The 22,524-nt window shown below is 37.3% G+C and overlaps 1 long non-coding RNA gene across 1 annotated transcript in view; it reads right to left on the bottom strand.

Moving 5' to 3' along the window:
* Positions 1–22,524, bottom strand: part of LOC309855567 — a 1,258,688-nt gene that overhangs the window by 1,020,543 nt on the left and 215,621 nt on the right. Inside the window, exon 2 of the long non-coding RNA XR_014306867.1 lies at positions 2,486–2,550. This is a non-coding gene — a long non-coding RNA (uncharacterized lncRNA). The remainder of the gene's footprint in view (positions 1–2,485; positions 2,551–22,524) is intronic.

The raw sequence follows: 22,524 nt of genomic DNA, 5'->3' as shown, positions 1-22,524 counted from the left end.
ATCAATGTACAGAAATCAGTTGCATTTCTATACATCAATAACGAAAGAGCAGAAAAAGAAATTGAAGAATCAATCCCATTTAAAAACTAGTGAGATAGCTTGGAATAAACCTAAGCAAAGAAGTGAAAGATCTGTATTCTGAAAACTGTAAAACACTGAGGAAGAAATGAAAGATAACACAAAGAAATGGAAAGACATTCCATGCTCATGGATTATAAGAGAAATATTGTTAAATTGTCTATATTACCCAAATAAATGTACATATTTAAGGCAATCCCTAGCAAAATACCAATATCATTTTTCACAGAACTAAAAAAATCCTAAAATTTATATGGAACCACAAAGATCCCAAATAGCCAAAGCAATTCTGAAAAAGAAAAAGAAAGCTAGAGGCTTTTTTTTCTGGTAATAACAATTATCAGACTTGAAGTTGTAATGTAAAACTGTGGTGATCAAAACACTATGGTACTGGCACAAAAATAAACACATTGGTCAATGAACAGAATAGAAAACCCAGAAATAAACCCACAAATATATGATCAATTAATCTTAACAAAGCAGGAAGGAATATTTAATGGGAAAAAGTGAGTGTCTTCAACAGATGTACTGGAAAAACTGATCAGCTACATGCAGAAAATGAAAATGGACCACTTTCTCACACCATACACAAAAATAACTTCAAAATGTATTAAGGACTGGGCACCTGGGTGGCTCAGTGGGTTAAAGCCTCTGCCTTCAGCTCAGGTCATGATTCCAGGGTCCTGGGTTCGAGCCCCGCATCGGGCTCTCTGCTCAGCAGGGAACCTGCTTCCTCCCCTCTCTCTCTGCCGGCCTCTCTGCCTACTTATAACCTCTGCCTGTCAAATAAATAAATAAATAAATCTTAAAAAAAAATGTATTAAGGACCTAAGTGCCAGACTTGAAGCCACAAAATCTTAGAAGAAAGCACAGGCAGTAATGTCTCTGACATTGGCCATAGCAACGTTTGTCTAGATATGTCTCCTGAGGCAAGATAAACAAAAGGAAAAATAATAAATGATTGGGACTACATCAAATTTAAGGCTTCTGCACAGTGAAGGAAATGATCAATAAAACTGAAAGGCAACCTACAGAATGGGAGAAGATATCTGCAAATGACATGTTCAATAAAGGATCAGTATCTAAAATACATAAATAACTCATACAACTCAATACTCCAAAAACAAGTAATCCAATTAAAGTGGTACAATGAATCTTGGAACACTACATCAAAAGCTAATGATGTATTGTATGGTGACTAACATAACATAAAAAAAAAAGACAAAAAAATACAAATGGGCAGAAGACATGAACAGACTTTTCTCCAAAGAAGACATCCAGATGGCCAACAAATATGTGTAAAGATGCTCACCATCACTCATCATCAGGGAAATTAAAATAAAATCTACAATGAAATATCACTTCACACCTTTTTGGAGTGGCAAAATCAGAAATGAAAGAAACAAGTGTTGGCAAGGATGTGGAGAAAAAGGAAACTTCGCACCTTGGTGCAAATGCAAGCTGGTGCAGCTATTGTGGAAAACAGTATGAATGTTTCTCAAAAAGCGAAAAACAGAGTACCCTTTGATCTGGTAATCACACTACTGAGTATTTACCCAAAAAATACAAAAACACTAGTTAAAAGACATGCCTACATCCCTATGTTTATAGCAGTGTTATACACACACACACACACACACACACACACACACACATACACACACACACACGGAATATCATTCAGCCATAAATAAGGATGAAATATTACCATTTGCAACAACATGGATGGATCCAGAGAGTATAATGGTAAGAGAAATAAGCCAGTCAGAGAAAGATAAATATCATATGGTTTCACTCATATGTGAAGTGTTAGAAACAAAACAAATGAGCAAAGAGGAAAGAAGAGAGCGAGGCAAACCAAGAAACAGTATAGAGAATAAACTGATGGCTGGTTGCCAGAGAGAAGAGGATGGGGTGATGGGTTAAATATCTGGTAGGTGTTGAAAGACCCGCGGATCCCCTTACCCAAGAATCCAACACTGCCACTGGATGCAATCAGCAAGAGGTTCTTTATTGTTACGCAGGCGCCTGCGGGTGGTCAGCGCGCCTGCGGGTGGTCAGCAGCTCCTGCTAGCTGAGCACACCGGGCTGGGGTGGTGCCGGGTTTTTATAGACAGGTACAAACAAGTTTTGGGTGGGGCGCAACTGGTTGGTGGACAGTTTGAACTTTTGAAAAAGGCATTCGTGGAGTTTGCTGATTGGCTTTGGGGACCCGCTCGCGCGGAAGAGAGAGGCGGGAAGGGGGAACAAGCTGATTGGTTCTGAGGGCCCGTGCGCGGGAGGAGAGAGGCAGGGAGGGGGAACAAGAAGGGGGAAGGTAGGAATGCCATCATGGCGTCTTCTATTATTTCTATAAGCCAAACAGTTACAGAAGGGCAAAAGAGCAATTAATCACGCAATTAATAACCCAATCTACGCCTAAAAGCCAGCGGTTCACAGAAAAGCAAACAAGCGGTTAGTTATCCTATCTATCTTCCAGGGAAGGGGTCTTTCCAGGGCAGGGGTCTTTCAGTGTTAAGGCGTATACTTGTGATGAGCACCAAGTATTGTACAGAATTGCTGAATCACTATATTCTATAACTGAAGCTAATATAACACTGTGTGTTAGCTTTATTGGAATTAAAAGGAATACAATAAATTTAAAAATTAATTTCAAAATCACACAAAACTAAGCAATGTATTATGTAGAAATAGAAATATATGTGAAAAAATGTGAGGGATTGATAAAAATACTGCTTAAAGTAGTGATTACATACCTCTGAGGGGGATGAAAGGAGATAGGATCAGAGAACAATACAGGAGACTGAAGTTAATATTTTATATTTTAAATTGAGCGGGTAGTAGAAACACAAGTCTATTATATCCATATTCTGTACAACTTACTATCATTTTATAAATATTATTTTATACACTAATATTGAGTAATATGTTTTTTAAGATGTGGAGTGACATTGATAATACAGGCAGATTCAACCCAAAATGTGTGGATCAAAACATTTTGAAAAGGAATTTGTGATGCTCATCTATTCCTTCACTTAAGAGTGCTTTCTTATCCTGCTATGCAACCATTCAGCCATAACATTCAAGCATGAGGGATACAGCATCCCTTTTGATTAGATGTTCTACCCAATGAGAAAATCAGAAAGGGAAGTTTGTGATTAGTGCATGAGTACCAGAGCCTTAGACAGGCATATATAGATGGAAGATTAAAGTGTATATCCTGAAAAGTGAACAAAGGAAAAATATTAAATTGGAGTTTATTTAGAACTAAAAGTTCCAACGGTAGGCCTACTAATTGCATTTCCAGACTGAAATTGCAGCATACATTCCTTTACATCTTCCACTCTACCCTCCCTTCTCAACCTCATGTCCATACTGTTTCATCAGTGTACACTTTTACTTACCCTTGGTTCCCAACAGATTCTGAGAAACAGACACAAAACTAACAATCAGGCACCAATGTCAACAGTCAATGACAGATTAAGCAGGAGGGATAAAGAACCCAAAGAATGATTACTGAATTGCAAATTTTCTGTGAGAGCTGAAAAAATGCCGGGCTTCCTCTGATACATTTGCATTGTCAGAAGTGCTAAATGAAGCACAGATTTCATTATTCATTTTTAAGTGAAATTTGTTTATAATACTATTTAACATTTATTTAACTCCCTTTAAAAAGTGCAATTTAATAGCTCTTAGAATCCATCAATAAAAAGGGAAGTCACTATTATCCATTAGGCCACTGGGGCTTCACGGGAAGTCACTATTATCTAACTCATCTCGTAAGGAGAGAAACTTAGACTCTTATAGGTAGAATTCCCGTTAATCCACAGTGAAAATATGACTGGGTCCTAGGAAGCAATGTCACTCTACATGTCAGTGCTTGGGTTTCATCATTTACTTAAGATAAACTTTTGTATTTTTTTGCCCCAAATTTTCCTGACCTCAACATGATATAAGCTGTTGGGCAAATATGAATTTATCTACACATCTCATTGTGGGTCCTTGAGTATTCCAAAAACATGGCTTTACACAGGGAAGAAGCATAAAAAAAGGATAGTATTTTTTTTATGCTCTGGTTGATAATAAACAAACCCTAAGGACTTTTCCAGATGTCAAGTGTTTAGACTGAGGGAGTTGGGGGTGGCAATGGGAGGGAGGGTGATAAAACACAAGGAAATCAGGAGCCCTTACTAAGATAACGTCTGATGGAAGCAGGTGCCTTGGACTGCACCCTGAACCAGGGGTTAACCATCTTTCTTTTCCCAATTGCAACATACAAGATAGAGAATATTCATGTCTCATTACCTACCTTTGAATATGCTTAAAGTTATGTGCAGTACCTTGTTTTTTTCTGTGCAACCTTGCCCCTTTAGCTGCCACTCAAGAAAGCTTTAATGGAATGTAAGTAAATGAAAGTCACATAATTAGAAGAATCACTTTGATTTCACTTTGATCTTTTTAAAAGTTAAATTATACCCAACTATCAGTGCTTTATTATATTCATTAAATAATTTGTAATATGTCTAAAAACTCATATATACACACCAGTCAGTGAAGCTTCCACTTCCACTCTTTCTTATCTGTCAGGTTCTACTTCTTAATTTGTATGGTTAGAGTCTGAGGAAAGACTAATCCTATTCTTTTAATTTTTCTTATGCACCTGGGTCTGGTCTGTAGGTAATGAAATAATAAATACTTCTGAAGGATTAGAGATTGGCAAATAATTTATACAATGTTCTTAGATTAAAATGCTGAGGAGGAAAAAATGCTGGCTTTTGAAACATTTCACATTTAGTAAGAGACAACAAAGAAAGTGTTTTGCTGACTAACTCTCGATAGATTTTCACTCATTTTGCTATTTTTTTCTATTCAGCTGATGGTTTCTGTTGGGCAATTGTAGTTGTGAGTATGTCTTCAAAATCATTAAGGTACTATAAGCCTGGAAATTTCTTGCAGGTAGACAATATGTCATGGTATATGGGGAGTCTAGATGACAGGCAATTTGGATAGTGGCCACATTCACTAATCGGAAGAGAGACTAGATGTGTGTAGTTTGGAAGGTACTATTGATCCCACAGTGACATTTTCAGTTACACTCACACACAGTTCATAATGGGTTTTCAAGTAGTGTCAATGCATTAAAACATTAACTGAGGATTAATCACTGTGTAATGGCTAAAGACAAGAACCTCATTGGCAAGGTTTGTTGCAACTAACAACCAATATGACTTTCCAATGCTATTAAAGTTATTTAGTTTTGTTACCTTGTTACATAAATTCAGCAAATATTATCACCAATAGTAGTGATAGCTATAATTATATTTTCCAGGCACTGAACTAAGCCCTCACTCTTTCAGGTAGGGAATATATTCTCCATTTCACAAGTGAGGAGACTGACTTACAGTATGCTTAAGATAAAAGTGAATCTGAACTACTGTGTGTGTGTGTGTGTGTGTGTGTGTGTGTGTGTGTATAAAAGAGGGCGTGGCTTGCTTTTGGTTATATAAGTGGACAGAGGTGTATGAACTTTTATGCTGTCCTTTACAGGCTCTTCTCAGGATATAGGAGGAGGGATATTCCATGCACTGCTCAAAGTTGTTCCTTTCCTAGACTAAATGTTGGTCATTACTGAAAAATCCCAATCCCTATTTATTGTCCCTGCCTTTGCTCTAGCTGATGAAAAAATCATTAGTTTTGAGGGAAGCAAGCTTCCTTTCTTCTTAAATGTTGTAAAGCCAAGCCTTGTGGACAGCTCTGGCTGATTATCAGGATTTTCAAATTGACTCTTCCACTGTGTAGAAGAAACTTAATTCTGTACCTAATTTTAATCTGCATCCTACAGTCAGGTATGTTGAGCTAAAGCATTGTTAACATTTAAAGAGGGGAAGCTGATTATATTGATCCTTCTTGTGTAAATGGGCCAAAGTGATCAATTTTGGATTATAAATTTTGATGTTTAAATGCATTACCTTAATACCATTTAAGCACAGTCAACTGTCAACCCCATTAACTCATGATATATAGTCTAAATTTGGTTTTCAACATTTCCAGAATGGTGACATGATGAGGGGAGTTTATAAATTTGCATGCAGAGTTTATCTGCTGTTCTCTTACAGGCTACTGTAATAGGCAATTGTGCTACTGAAATAGGCAATCATGGGGTCTTTGGCATAGTCATAGATTGTGTTGTGAGGAATCTACTCTTCCTCATCCTGTCTTGACTGCAATCATGAGAGAATGAGAAGATTTGTTTTAAATTAGCATTCAGGCAGTTAGTATACAGGGTAAAGAAGGATTAATAGTGGTATCTGTTGTTATACACCAACAGGAGATAAACACAAAGGCAATATGTTGTCAGTGTGCAACTATTAACACACAGAGGCTAAGGGCCCATTGATTTCCAAATCCCAGGAGATAGTTCATGAACACAGAGCCACTTTGAGCTGCTGACAACAAAATCATCAACAAATAATACTTTTCCAAGGGGCATTCTCTATCCTTTTCCTGTATAATAAATTCCCTCTATAAAGAAGAACCTGATTAAATGCTATATCAGTTAGGATTAGATACTCCTCTGAGTGACAGAAAATCCAAATTAACAGTGGCTTAAACACATATAAGTTTTTCTATAATAAGTCTTCTTCTGCTGGGCAGGCAGAAAACATCAAGGGGTATTTGAGGCCTGTAATTCAACCACATACAGTAATAGAGAGTGAGTCAGGTTATTGAATTTAGCTCCCTCTTTAGCTCCCCTATCTTACTGCTGGGGAGGGTAAGAAAAAGCAAAACCTTTACAAATGTGTTACAAGGATGGGAAGGCAGATGGTTGCCAGAAAACTAATAGTGGTGAATGATAATTACTCTCTGATTTGTAAAAGACAAAGATACGAATAATTCTCTGCTTCTGCAGTCCTTGGACCACTATCTGTTTATATTTGCCCTCCTTCAAAAACTTTCTGACCTTTCTTTTTAACTTCTCTTTTCAATAACCACCACCACTAGGTACATATATACTTAGTGCCAGAGACTCTAATGTGCTTTCATACACATGTACACATCACATTTAATCATCACATGAACACTGATAACGCTTGTTTGTATATCAGGACCTACAAAATGTTAGCCACCCCAGTAGCCCGGCCCATGTCACAAATTAAACCCAAATCAGCTTGCACTTAGAGGAAGCTCCTCACTCTCAAGGAAACCTAACACCAATCACAATACCCAGCTCCACTTCAGTTACCTTACTTTACCTTAGAAAATAAGACCTTTTAGTCAATCTTGCCCTATTTCTCAGATACCTCTTCTAAAGTTCTACCGAACTTATTCTTGCCTAAAATCTCTTGGGAAGAATGCTTCACTGTTTGTGAGGCATTGTACCCCCCCAAATCCATGGAAGTTTTCTCTCGAATAAAGTATATGAAACTCATTACTAAATTGTTCTTGTTTTGTCATTTGACAACCTGAGTGAGATATATACTATTTTTATCTTCTTTTTCCAAATGGAAATGATAAGAAAAGCAAGACAATTTAGCCAAATACATTTTCCATTAAAATAGGAACTCTATGAGGACAGGGGTTTTTGTTTGTTTGTTTCTTTCACAGAGATATTTTGAACATATAGATCAATATTTGGAAGACAATAGCCACCCAGTAAATAGTATAACTACCTATAAGAAATGCCTACCTCTATTTTTGTCTAGGGTCAATTATTTATAAAAAACAAAAAACAAACAAACAAAAAACATAAATCCACCCAAGCTAGGTTAGGTAAAAGGAATTTCGTTAAGGAATACAGAGAATCTTGCAGGCCCCAAATGAAAGGAAATCAGCCAGAATACTAGCTAGGTGGATAATAGGAAGTGTTGAGGCAAATAGTCTGTTTCTACATCTCTTTGTGGCCTTAAGCTTTCTCATGTGAGCTGCGTTGTCTGACACCAATTTCTTTTCTATTCAAGCTTCACTGCAAAGTTTATAGCTCCTCATCACATAAATTTGCACATTAATTTGTTTTGCCATAATAATAATTCTGGCTTCAACTTCATAGATGCCAGGTAAAGTAGTTTCTCTTGTCAATCTTCATTGACAGGTATGCCAAATCTCCAACTTGGGCCCTATTAGCTGTGATCTGAAGGTAGAGCCATGTGAGCTATCCCTTCAAGCCAGTGGCCAGGTCAGACTCCCTGAAGAAGTTATGTGAGCAAGGAGGATATGACTGACATCTCTAGGTTAGGCAGGGAGCCAGAGACCCAGAATGACATTGAGAGGAGCTATGCTACATGCCAGAGTTTCTAGAACAGAGGTCAGTACATTTTTTCTGCAAAGGGCCAGATGGTAAATATTTTAGTGTTTGAGGGCCAGACAGTCCATGTGGGCAACTAATTAGCTTTGGGACTATAGTGAAAAAAGAGCTCCAGACAGTAAGAAAAAGAACAGGTGTGGCAATGTTTCAATACAATTTAAAATACAAAAACTAGCAGCTGGCAGGCTTTGGCCGAAAGGATTTTGGTCTGCAGCTTGAAGACCCCTGGAAATATGACACTTGTCCATATTCACATCAACCTGATTTCTGGTTGGCTGGACAAATGATATCATATTGTTTTTACTGATTTCGTGTTTCTTTTCTTTCTTCCTTTTTTAAAAGCAATCAATGATTTGTAATGATGTAGTTGTTAAGATGCAAAACATTCTGTTAAACAGGTAATGTAAGTGCTTTACTGTAGTGCAAGGATGGTGCTCTAAGGACCAAGTCATAGTTATTTGAGGGGCTTAAATGAGAGTGAGTGAGTGTGCTAATGTGGTATAATTATCCAAGCTTAAAGAGCCACTCTCATAGAAACAATCTATATGCTTCTCTTCCCGTAACCTTGCCAACCCTTGACCAGCATCTTAACTAGAAAAAATTTTAGTAGGTGCCATGCTCTCTCTCTTCAGAGGACACCTCTTTACAAAATCTCATAATATAGTACGAGAAATAAAGGTTCAAAAAAGGATTGGAACTGAAACCAAGGTCTATCATCACCAACTTCATGGTTTCTTTGTCCAGTAGAAAGACAGAGAGGTTTTGTTTTGTTTTGTTTTAAGATTTTATTTCTTTGAGAGAGAGAGAGAGCATGAGGGGGGAGAAGGTCAGAGGGAGAAGCAGACTCCCCATGGAGCTAGGAATCCAATGTGGGACCCCATCCCAGGACCCTGGAATCATGACCTAAGCCAAAGGCAGAGGCTTTAACCTACTGAGCCGCCCAGGTGCCCCCAAGGCAGAGAGTTTAAAAAGTAGTTTTATTTTATTTTATTTATTTATTCATTTTTAAAAATATTATTTATTTATTTGTCAGAGAGAGAGAGAGGGAGAGAGAGCGAGCACAAGCAGACAGAATGGCAGGCAGAGGCAGAGGGAGAAACAGGCTCCCTGCCCAGCAAGGAGCCCAATGTGGGACTCGATCCCAGGGCCCTGGGATCATGACCTGAGCTGAAGGCAGCTGCTTAACCAACTGAGCCACCCAGGTGCCCCAAAAGTAGTTTTATTTTAAAGAGTCAGTGTTTGTAGATGCAGCCCTAATGGCTGGAGCTAAGCCTGTAATAACTTCCCAAGTGCTGTGAAGACACCTCAATTTCTCTCTGAAAGTGGTTTTGTCATACTGTAATATAAAAGATAAGGGAGTAACCTGACCCAGTGTGTCTGGGTGGATGCTGTTACCAGAAATATACTATTTTTAGGTAACCCTTAACTGCACACTTGATAGACATTACTTTTATGTTGTGGTTCCTGGACTGTTTTATGCTCCCTGGTCATTATGTTAAGAAATGAGGCCCTCGGGGCGCCTGGGTGGCTCAGAGGGTTAAGGCCTCTGCCTTCGGCTCAGGTCATGATCTCAGGGTCCTGAGATCGAGCCCCGCATCGGGCTCTCTGCCCAGCGGGGAGCCTGCTTCCCTCTCTCTCTCTCTGCCTGCCTCTCTGCCTACTTGTGATCTCTGTCAAATAAATAAATAAAATCTTTAAAAAAAAAAAAAAAAAGAAAGAAATGAGGCCCTCTTACCTCTCAGAGTTAAATTCCCTTTTCTTACCCCAAATCCTAATAAGATTCTAACAGTGTAATTACAAAGCTAAGCTCCTACTTTCTCAACTAAAAAAAGAATTAGTCTACTCTGAACAGACTTGGGGCCCTGAAAATGAATAGATTGCCAGTAAAATAGCAAGGTACCAGTTGAGTCAACACGTTATTTAAATGTTATTATACAGAGCTGTCTTCAAAGTGTGGGAGCAATTATCTAGCTACTAGAAGGAGGAGAAGGCAATTAGAGTAGCTGTGGGAAGTACCAGCTCCTAATCAAGGTTGGAAGGTTGTGCCACCCTCTTCCACATAGCTCCTTCCTTAGGTAGCATGATGATTTCCAGACTTCTTCCTTTACTCCCACACTTTTAGTAATGAGCTATGTCATGGGTAACTTATCCTACAAAAAGAAAGACCATTAGTATACATGAAAGAACTGGTCTTATCAAGTCATAGCCAAAACAGTTACTGCAATCTGATGCTCATAAGTTAGATGGTATAGGATGGCATTTCACGAACACTGCCTTTATTAAATTGACTTTAGGTTTCTTCTTCCTTGGGACTTTTCTGTAAGTTTGAGGTTATTAAAAACAATTATAGTACAAATAATGTTTTTCTCTGAACAATTTAAGAATCGATTGATGTTACATCACCTCATAATACCAGTTTAGCAGACATTTCCTGCAGATGAAGACATCCTTCTACCACAATACAACCACCCAAGTGAGGATATTCATTGCTACCATTGCATCCCAAAAGACTATTCAAATTTTGCCAGCTGTCCCATAATGACTTCTGGAGCAAGAGAATCTCATTTAGAATAAGGTATTGCATTTAGTTGTCATGACATGTTACCCTCCTTGAGCCTGGGACATTTCCTTAGCTTTAATTTGACTTTCTTTTTTTTTTAAAGATTTTATTTATTTATTTGACAGAGAGAAATTACAAGTACACTGAGAGGCAGGCAGAGAGAGAGAGAGAAGGAAGCAGGCTCCCTGCTGAGCAGAGAGCCTGACGTGGGACTCGATCCCAGGACCCTGAGATCATGACCTGAGCTGAAGGCAGTGGCTTAACCCACTGAGCCACCCAGGCGACCCTAGTTTGACTTTCTTGATCTTGATACTTTCAAAGAGTACAGACCAGTTACTTTATAGTTTCTCCCTTAATTTGAGTCATCTGATGTTTTATCTTAATTGAGTTCAGGTTAGGTACATTTGGCATCACAGAAGTGATGCTGTGTTCTACTTACTGCATCCTATCGTATGCCATGTGATTTCTATTTGTTTCATTATTGATGGTGTTCACCTTGATAATCTAATTAAGTTAATGTCTTCTGGGCATTTCTGCTCTAAATTTAAACTTTCTCCTTTAGGAAATGTATAATTTTTTATTTTAGGTAAGAAATACATACAATAAGTCTTATGTATCCATCATCCAGTTTCCTTTACTGTAAGCATCTTCAATGACCATAGTAACATTTTATGAGAAGGCATATTGAAGCCATGTAGAAATGCCTTTCTCACCAAACTTTTAATTTATTTTTTGAAATTTATATCACCATGAGCTCAGGACTTGCTATTTCATTCAATGGATAATATCCATTACTATCAATAACTATTTTTTTTTTAATTTTTTTTAATTTATTTATTTGACAGAGAGAAATCACAAGTAGATGGAGAGGCAGGCAGAGAGAGAGAGAGGGAAGCAGGCTCCCTGCTGAGCAGAGAGCCCGATGCGGGACTCGATCCCAGGACCCTGAGATCATGACCTGAGCCGAAGGCAGTGGCTTAACCCACTGAGCCACCCAGGTGCCCCTATCAATAACTATTTTTATGGATACTTTTGTTGAGCTGAAATTCACATAACATAAATTTGACTATGTTTTAAGGTGAAAAATTCAGTGCCATTTAATACATTCACAATGTTGTGCAACTGCCACCTCTGTCTGGTTCCAGAATATTTCCATGATCCCCAGATTAAAAACCTGAACTGTTTCACAGTGACTAAACCATTTTACATTCTTACCAGCAATGTATGAGGGTTCCAGTTTCTCCACATCCTCATCAACACAAGTTACTTTTTGTTGTTTTGATTCTAGTCATTTTAGTGGGTATAAACTGATACCCCACTGAGGTTTTGATTTGCATTTCCCTAATGACTACTGATATCAAACATCTTTTTTTTAAAGATTTTATTTATTTATTTGACAGAGAGAGAGACATAGCAAGAGAGGGAACACAAGCAGGAGGAGTGGGAGAGGGAGTAGCAGGTTTCCCACTGAGCAAGGAGCCCGATGTGGGGCTTGATCCTAGGACCCTGTGATCATGACCTGAGGCAAAGGCAGATGCTTAATGACTGAGCCACCCAAGACCCCCCCCTTTTTTTGAAGGACATTAAATATCTTTTTATGTGCTTGTTGACTATTTGAATATTTTTTTTACAGAAGTGTCTATGAAAGCCCTCTGCCAGTTTTTTTTTTTTTTTTTCGTGGACTGTTTGCCTTTTTTTTTTTTTTTTTAAGGTTGAGTTCTTTATATATTCTATAACAGAACTCTAAGAGTTCTTTACTTATTCTGGATAATAGATTCTTACCATGTATATGATTTGCAAATACTTTCCCTCTTTCCATAGACCATCTATCAAAGTCACTTTCTTCATAATGATCTTGAATACAAAAATGTTTTTAGTTTTGACAAAGTCCAATTTATCTCTTTTTTTTCTTCACTGTTCATACTTTTGGTTTTTTTTTTTTAATTAAGATTTTATTTATTTATTTGACAGAGAGAGACCACAAGTAGGCAGAGAAAGAGAGAGAGGAGGAAGCAGGCTCCCTGCCGAGCAGAGAGCCCAATGTGGGGCTCGATCCCATGACCCTGAGGTCATGACCTGAGGTGAAGGCAGAGACTTAACCCACTGAGCCACCCAGGAGCCCCATGCTTTTGGTTTTATATCTAAGAACTCATTATCAAATAAAAAGTCAAGAAGATCTTCCTTTATGTTTTCTTCTAAGAGTTTTACAGTTTTAGTTCCTTTAAGTTGTTCATTGATTTTAGGTTAAATTGTGTATGTGGTGTGAGGTTGCTGTCCAACTTCATACTTTTCATGTGGATATCTAATTGTCCCAGCATCAGTTATTGAAAAGATTATTCTTTCCTCATTGTACGGTTATGGCACTTTTGTTGAAAGTAAGTTGGCCATAGAGGCACAGACTCTCAATTCTATTCTATTACTCTATAATCATAATGCCAACACCACAGTGTTTTTTAAAATTTTTTATTTCTTTTCAGTGTAACGATATTTATTGTTTTTGCACCACACCCAGTATTCCATGCAATATGTGCCCTCTATAATACCCACCACCTGGTTCCCCCAACCTCCCAACCCCGACCCCTTCAAAACTCTCAGATTGTTTTTCAGAGCCCATAGTCTCTCATGGTTCACCGCCCCTTCCAATTTCCCTCAACTCCCTTCTCCTCTCCATCTCCCCTTGTCCTCCATGCTATTCGTTATGCTCCACAAATAAGTGAAACCATATGATAATTGACTCTCTCTGCTTGACTTAGTTCACTGAGCATAATCTCTTCCAGTCCCGTCCATGTTGCTACAAAAGTTGGGTATTCACCCTTTCTGATGCAGGTATAGCACTCCATAGTGTATATGGACCACATCTTCCTTATCTATTCGTCCATTGAAGGGCATCTTGGTTCTTTCCACAGTTTGGTGACCGTGGCCATTGCTGCTATAAACATTGGGGTACAGATGACCCTTCTTTTCATGACATCTGTATCTTTGGGGTAAATACCCAGGAGTGAAATGGCAGGGTCATAGGGAAGCTCTATTTTTAGTTTCTTGAGGAATCTCCACACTGTTCTCCAAAGAGGCTGCACCAACTTGCATTCCCAGCAACAGTTTAAGAGGGTTCCCCTTTCTCCACATCCTCTCCAACACATGTTGTTTCCTGTCTTGCTAATTTTGGCCATTTTAACTGGTGTAAGGTGATATCTCAATGTGGTTTTAATTTGCATCTCCCTGATGGCTAGTGATGATTAACATTTTTTCATGTGTCTGATAGCCATTTGTATGTCTTCATTGGAGAAGTGTCTGTTCATATCTTCTGCCCATTTTTTGATATGATTGTCTGTTTTGTGTGTGTTGAATTTGAGGAGTTCATTATAGATCCTGGATATCAACCTTTTGTCTGTACTGTCATTTGCAAATATCTTCTCACATTCCGTGGGTTCTCTCTTTGTTCTGTTGACTGTTTCCTTTGCTGTGCAGAAGCTTTTGATTTTGATGAAGTCCCAAAAGTTCATCTTCGCTTTTGTTTCCTTTGCCTTTGGAGACCTATCTTGAAAGAAGTTGCTGTGGATGATATCGAAGAGATTACTGCCTATGTTCTCCTCTAGGATTCTGATGGATTCCTGTCTCACGTTGAGGTCTTTTATCCATTCTGAGTTTATCTTTGTGTACAACTCCACAGTATTTTGATTACTATAAGCTTATTGTAAGTTTTAAAATTAGGATGTATGAGTCTTCCTGCTTTATTCTCCTTTTACATTTGTTTTTTGGCTATTCAAGGCCCTTGCTATTCCATATAAATTTTATGATAAACTTTTACATTTCTAAAAAAAAGAACCTTTGGAAATTTGATAGGGTATACAATCAGTCTTTATGTTGCTTTGAGGAGTATTGCCTTCTTAACAATATTATGTTTTCCCAATCCATTAACATGAGATTTCTTTCCATTTATTTATTTCTTCTTTAATGTCTTTCAACAATGCTGTGAAATTTTTAGTGTTAAATTCTTCCTCCTCCTTGGTTAAATTTATTCCTAGGTAGTTTATTCTTTTGGATGTTATTGTAAACAGCATTGTTTTCTTAAATTCCTTTTCAGTTTGTTATTGCTATTGTATAGAAAAATGAGTTTTCGGTGTGTTGGTCTTATACATTGCAACATTGTTGAATTCTTTTATTAGATTTAGCAGGTTTTTTTGGTGGGTTAATTGACATTTTCTATATAGAGGATCATGTCATCTATAAATTTAATATTTTGATGCTTATGTTGTTCCAGATTTGGCCAGTGGGAGATTCAAACTGGCTCCTGTCTCCTTTTGACATGTCCTCACCATTCTTTGAGCACCTCCTTGTTTTCTAACACAATATATTCTGTGTTCACTTTGTATCTTCCCCGCCCTAGCCCTCAAATTACCCATTTGTTCAAAAAGAGTCATCATTCCTTTTAGTGAAGAAAGGTATTGAGAAACCAACATCTGAGTGCTCAATGTACTCTTTGTTATTAGGGATCACTGTTCCCAGGCCATCTCCATGAACTAGGAAACATGTATGTGTATGTTGTATGTGCATATACACAACACATATACACAAATTAACATCTATATTTAATTTTATGTATTTATGTATATTGGTAACCATAAATTGATACTAATAACTCTAATTTTAACTTAACACCACAAGGTTCATTCTAGATTTTTCTTTTTTTTAACCCACTGAGCCACCCAGGCACCTATAGATTTTTCTTTTTTCATATTTTAACTTTTCTTATACAATGAAAAACCTTATGCCTATTATTCTTAATGTATTTATTTGATAAATCCTCCTGCATGTACTAATTTCTCTTTTTTGGTGCTACCTCCCCCCAACTCTGAGAAAATATGCTTCTCCCACTTGGGCTCTGAATTCCATGCTAGGCTGCTGTGACCATTCTCAGGGTAGATTCCTTCTAATTCTGCTTATTCTCCCACAGACCTTATCAGGCCATCCTCCATGCATGCTTAGTCTCTGACACTATTCTTTAGGCTACCTCTTGCAAGGCTGTCCTTCCATAGGGCACCCTCTTTACTCTCTTTTTGCTCTGGCACCCCATACTTGGTCACCCATGTGTGTGAATGTTTTTCTCATCCTGTTTTACTTCCAACACCCTTCTCTAGGCCCCTCAACTGTCCCTATCCCTCAAGCATCCCAGTATGGAAGCTTACCTTTATTGAGTACTTCTAATGATTTTAGGACCAAATAGTTCAGGAAAGGAAGGAAAGGAAGGGTAAAGGGGAACAATTTGTTCTTCTGGCTTGCTGAAGCAAACAAACTTAAAAGTTAAGATGCTCTGGTTTTTAAATTTCCCTCTTATTGATACAACCTAGGTTAAAAGTAAGAATAGGGTTACTTAGTCCCATTTACTACCCAAAATTGAGTTCCTTAGATAACATCTCTGACAAGAAGTTATTTGCCTACTGCTTGAACATTTCATAACTATCAAAACAGAAAAAAGTTACACTATGTGCGTATTTAACACAGACAAGTTTAATTACGAGCACATCTAAAAGGAGGAAAGAAGAGGGTGAGAAAGGATAGGGGGCATGAGGGAAAGAAAGGAAGGAAGGAAGGAAGGAAGGAAGGAAGGAAGCAAGAGTGAGAAAACACCACAAAAACAATACTGTTGATTTTACTCACCTATGTGGTCAATGGGTACAGAGCCTAGACTGAACATTTGTCACCATAACATTCCTATGTAGTGGCCACTATTAGCCTCACTTTATGAATGAGAAAACTGAGGTTTGAGAGATTAAGTCATGCCCCAAATTGCACAGCTAGTATGTATGGCAGAGCTGGGATTCTAACCAGTCTGACTCCAGAGCCATGTATTCCTGTATCTAGGGATGTGAAACCCACTTTCTGTCACAGAAGTGCATTCCAGTATTGGATCATTGTGACTGTGAGAATATTTAATCCTTTTATAAATTTGAAAACCTGTCTCCCTATACATTTTGGGGATGTATAACACAATTCTAATTGCCCCTCCACATGACAACCCTTAAAATATATGTAGACAGCTATCATATCCCCTGAGTTTTCTGCTCTCTGGGACATATATTTCTAGTACCTTCAATCATTTCTCTAATGAATGAAAAAATGCCTTTCGTCTAGCTTGTTACACTGCATTAATCTTCTAAGGTAAGAAGGATTCAATTCATGCCCCAACAATATTCCATTGTATCCAAGGCAAAAGGTAAGTTAGACATTTGCTTTTGAACTGGAATGGCAAATATAAAATGCAATCTAGCTTCCATTGTAGATGCTTATTAGATTCTGAGACATAATTGCTACATTTTCTTTTTCACTTAGGTCTTTCTATACATAAAGCTAAGCCATTGGTCTAGATCTCATTCTTCTTTTGAGAAAGGTCCAGGAATTTCCATGAAAGATTGTTACTGTCTGTGGAAATGTGTACTATGACAACTAGCCAAATACATTTTAAAGTTACCTGGAGCTTATATATCTGATGAAGATCTAGCATCCAGATTGTATAAAGAACTCTTACAATTCAACAACAAAAAGACAGAGAACTCATTAAAAATAGATAAAAAACATTTCTCCAAAGAAAATATGCAAGGCTCAATAATAACCATACTTAACACTATTAGCCACCAGGAAAATGTGAACCAAAACCAGAAGGAGATACCAGTTTACAGTCATTAGGATGGTTAGAATTAAAAAAAAAAAAAAAAACTGTTGATGAGGATGTAGAGAAATTGGAACACTCATATATTGCTGGTAGGAATATAAAATCGTTAAGCTGCTGTGGAAAACAGTTTGGCAGTTGATGCAAACATTACATACAATATGACTCAGTAATTCTTCTCTAGGTATATAACCCAAAGAACTGAAACAGGTATTCAAACAAATACTTTTACATCAGTGTTCAGAACAGTACTGTTGTCAATTGTCAAAAGGTGGAAACAACCCAAGTGTCCTCTAACAGATGAATGGATAAATAAAGTTATACCATACATGGATGCCTGGGTGGCTCAGTTGGCTAAATGTCTGCCTTCAGCTCAGGTCATGATCCTGGGGTCCTGGAACCGAGTCACACATTGGGCTCCTTGCTCAGTGGGGATTCTGCTTCTCCCTCTGCTAGCCACTATTCTTGCTTGTGTGCTCATGCTCTATTTCTGACCAATAAATAAACAAAATCTTAAAAAAAAATTTATACCATACAATGGTGTATTATACAACCATGAAAACAAATGATGTACTAATATAAGCTATAATTTGGATGAACCTTGAAAACATAATGCTAAGTAAAAGCAGCTAGACACAAAAGGTCTCATGTTATATTATTCCATTTATATGAAATATCCAGAATAGATAAATTCATGGAATCTGAAAGCAGATTTATGGTTGCTATGTGCTAGAGTTAAGGGGGAATAGGGAATTACTGCTTAATAGGTATGGAGACTCCTTTTAGGGTGATGAAAATATTTTGGAACTAAATAGTAGTGATAGTTGTACAACATTATGAAAGTCCTAAATGCAAATTAGTTTTATACTTTAAAATGGTCAATTTTACATAATGTGAATTTCACCTTAATAAATACAATTACCTGGTTCTCTGGCAAGTGACAGGATAGTAGGAAGGTCAAACACAGTGTTTGTCCCTATTTCTGTCATTCAAGTTTAAGTTACTATTTCAAAAGATATTCCAAATAAATAAATGAAGCTGAAAAAATCATGCTAGTTTAAGACTATGGTAACTGTACGTTCTCTTAGCCAAGGCATGCGTTTTCTAGCCAGCTTGTTCTTAAAACTGTGCTAAATAAGTAATATAATGACAATTACAATGAAATGGCCACCAACATCAAACTTTGTGGTTTAGTATATTTATCACTTAAATATATAATTTTTAAGTAAGGGCATTTTTTCCATTATGTACTATTTTGAAAGGAACAAATCCTTATTCTTCAGAAAAAATAAATTTTAACTGGAGCCATTGCATTTTAAATTTCCATGAAGTATAGGACTTGGTATTCATTATTTGTCATACATATTTTCACTTGCAAGGTGTTTTCTTCACAGATTCAATAGTCTATCAGAGTTGTGAAAAGGTGTCATCAGAGACAAAGTCTCTGCCTCCAAAAAACTGCCTCCAAAAAAGCCAAATTTTGCTTTTCCACATTCGCTGAGTAAACTTCACATATTTTTCATTATTAATGAGTCAAATTCTTTAAAGTTTTCCACTCTTCTCCAGGGAAAAGTTAGACACTTGGAAAAGTTGCATCAACTTATAGACCACAAGGGTGCCATTTGGCAAATTACAAATTCCATGATCTAGGACACTACAGGAAATTAATATATTTTCCTATATGGCCAAAGTTTTTTTTTCATGAGTGGTTGAGAAATACAATTAACATATTGAGTAAAATTTGCATATACTATTTAGATATGCAGAGCCAAAAGACCAAAACTAGGTTGCTGTGTTGGAAACAAGTGTATGAAATAATTTCTTCTGAGTGCTAAGGTTGGGGTAGATAACTGCATTTTAATCTCTGAAGTGTGAAAAAACACAAAGTTTTTCTTCCTAAATTTGGAAGATTGCATGGGAATTCTTTTAAGCATTGCTCAACATCACCTACAGCAAAGCCAACATTTCATCTACAAATCTCATTGCAGTTGGCTCTGTAGACCTTCACCTTCTTCTGGTTGTAAAGAGCATATTACATGATATCCCACAAAGAGATATGACCATGAACTGCATGGGCAATTTGTTATCTTAGCCAATAATTGTATAAGGGGCATATGAGTATCAGAACTTACAGTAGCTATTAAGTCAGTAAATTAGGAGGATAAGCCATTATTACATCTAAATTGATTTTTCCCTTCTTCCTCTTCCCTTCAGTTGTCTGTAAGCATATTCTTTGTAATTATATATCATTACAAAACTTACAATCACTGAGTAACCAAAAAATTTCACCACAAAATAGCTCATTACCACCACATTTCACATATAGAAGCAATGGATATGGAAAGCACTAAATAAAATGATGCTACTCCCAAAAAAGTCCAGATAGATTATTTTTAAGAATAGATTTATTTTTGAGGAAAAAAATACAACTAAGAATAATGCATTTTCTCATCTGTTTTGCTTTGAGGTTTTTGTCCTCAAATGTTTTTGTCTGTTTCTTTCTTCGTCAATAACCCTTGCATGACTGCAGATTGGCACCAAGAAAACAGGAAATGATGAAAGCCAATAAATGTATGGGACCAAATTCTCTTCTTGTTTTAATTACTATTGAGATATAATAAGTCACTCCAAAATGTAGATGCTGAAAACAACAATCTTGTGATCACCTCTCATTGTTTCTGTGGTCAAAAATTCAGGAAAGTTCATCTGGGAGGTTCCAGATTGGAGTCTCTCACATAGTTGCAGTCAAACAGTAGTTGGAGCTGGGCAATGGTGGACTAGAACAGAAGGAGTTGGCTGGCTTCTCTCTCTGTGCAACTTCCAGTATTTCTCTATGGCTAGTTTGGACTTCCTTACAGTGCAGCCTTATTGGGGCTATTGAGCTGCTTATAGGGAGTCTGAAAGCTTTAAGAGTGATTATTCCATCAAACAAGTAGAAACTGCATCACTGTTTAAGACCTAGCCTCAGAAATCCTCCTGCATTATTACTACCTCATTACTGGTTGCAAGCAAGTCACAAGCCCAGCTATATTTAAGGGCAGGTGAACTAGACTGCATATATATATATATATTTTTTAAGAATGAGGTTATACTTCCATCTTTTTAACTGCTTTGACTAAAACTATAAGTACCTTCATTTACACACACACACACACACACACACACACACACACCCCTGATTTACTTAGCATATTGCATTAAACTATTTAGTCAAAAGAGTGGTCAGAACATTCTTTCTGAAACTTAGTTTTTAAAGTCCAGTATTTCATACGTAAAACAGAGCATTCTGCATTAAAAAATAGATTGGTAAAAACATGTTTATTGATTACATTATGATATGACCAAGTCTTTCTGTTGGATTATATAAAACTAATATAATCTTCATCATTATCATTCATCATCATCACTATAACCTCCACCACACCATCCTCTATTTCTTGCTTGAGCAATTAGTATCTACCAGGCTCTGTGATAGGTGCTACCTACTTTTGTTCTAACAGAACTCAGCCAGAAATGTCCTGTTGATTATTAACAATTCCCTCTCAGGCACAAACTTCTTTATTCTGCAAACTACATTCAGTGTACATTCGCTACAGTTTTTCATGACAGAGAGCAGATGTTAAGGCAAATCAGAAGAATCATAGTCTTAAGAGGAGGATCCCCCAACAAAGAAAAGAATCAGAGACTGTGGCCTCTGCCACAGACCTAATGAATATGAATATATAGGCAAGATGTCAGAAATAGACTTCAGAGTAACAATTATGAAGTTGAATTATAGGCCTGAGAAAAATATTAGCAGAAATATAGAATTTTAAAAGGCAGAAATGAGATCTAATCAGGCTGAACTTAAAAAGGCTGTGAATGAAATGCGTTCTAAACTGGACATTCTGATTTCCGGGGTAAATGAGGCAGAAGAAAGAATTAGTGAGTTAGAAGATAAAATGATAGAAAGGAAGGAAACCGAGGAGGCCTGGGAAAAACAGGTTAAAGTCCAAGAGATCAGACTGAGGAAATATTAAAGACATCATGAAACATTCCAATGTCAGAATTTCTGGGATCCATGAGGGACTAGAGAGAGAGAGGGCTAGAAGATACAGTTGAGCAAATCATAACTGAGAACTTCCCTAATCTGGAAAGGAAACAAGCATTGGTGTCCTAGAGGCATAGAGGACCCCTCCCAAGATCTATGAGAACAGACCAACACCCTTACACATAACAATAGAATTCTAAAATCTTAGATCCAAGGAAACAATCTTGAAAGGGTGAGGGCGAAAGAGATTTCTTACCTACAGAGGGAGGAACATCAGAATAAATCAGACCTGTCCACAGAGACCTGGCAAGCCAGAAAGGACTGGCAAGATGTATTCAGGGTACTAAATGAGAAAAACATGCAGCCAAGGATACTTATCTAGCAAGGCTGTAATTCAGAATGGATGGAAAGACAAGGAACTTCCAAAACCAGGAGAAACAAAGAATATGTGACCACCAAGCCAGCCCTGCAAGAAATATTAAGAGGGTTCTGTAAAAGAAGAAAGACCCACAAGAGTAATATAGACCAGAAATTTACAGAGACAATCTATAGAAACAAGGACTTTACAGGAAACATAATGGCAATGAAATCATATCTTTCAGTAATCACTCTAGACATGAGTGGCTTAAATGCTCCCATCAAACAGTACAGGGTTTTAGACTTGATAAAAACACAGGACCAACCCATATGCTGTCTACAAGAGACTCATTTTGAACCTAAAGATACATCCAGACTGAAAGTGAGGGGATGGAGAACCATCTACCATGTTAATGAACCTCAAAAGAAAGCTGGGGTGGCAATTGTCATATCAGACAAATTAGATTTAAAGCTAAAGAATGTAGTAAGAGATACAGAAGGACACTATATCACTCTTTTAAAAAAAGATT

Source organism: Mustela nivalis, assembly GCF_964662115.1.
Source record: "Mustela nivalis genome assembly, chromosome: X".
Lineage (NCBI taxonomy): Eukaryota > Metazoa > Chordata > Mammalia > Carnivora > Mustelidae > Mustela > Mustela nivalis.
Note: the sequence above shows the minus strand (reverse complement) of the source record. Positions and strands in the feature narration are given on the sequence as shown.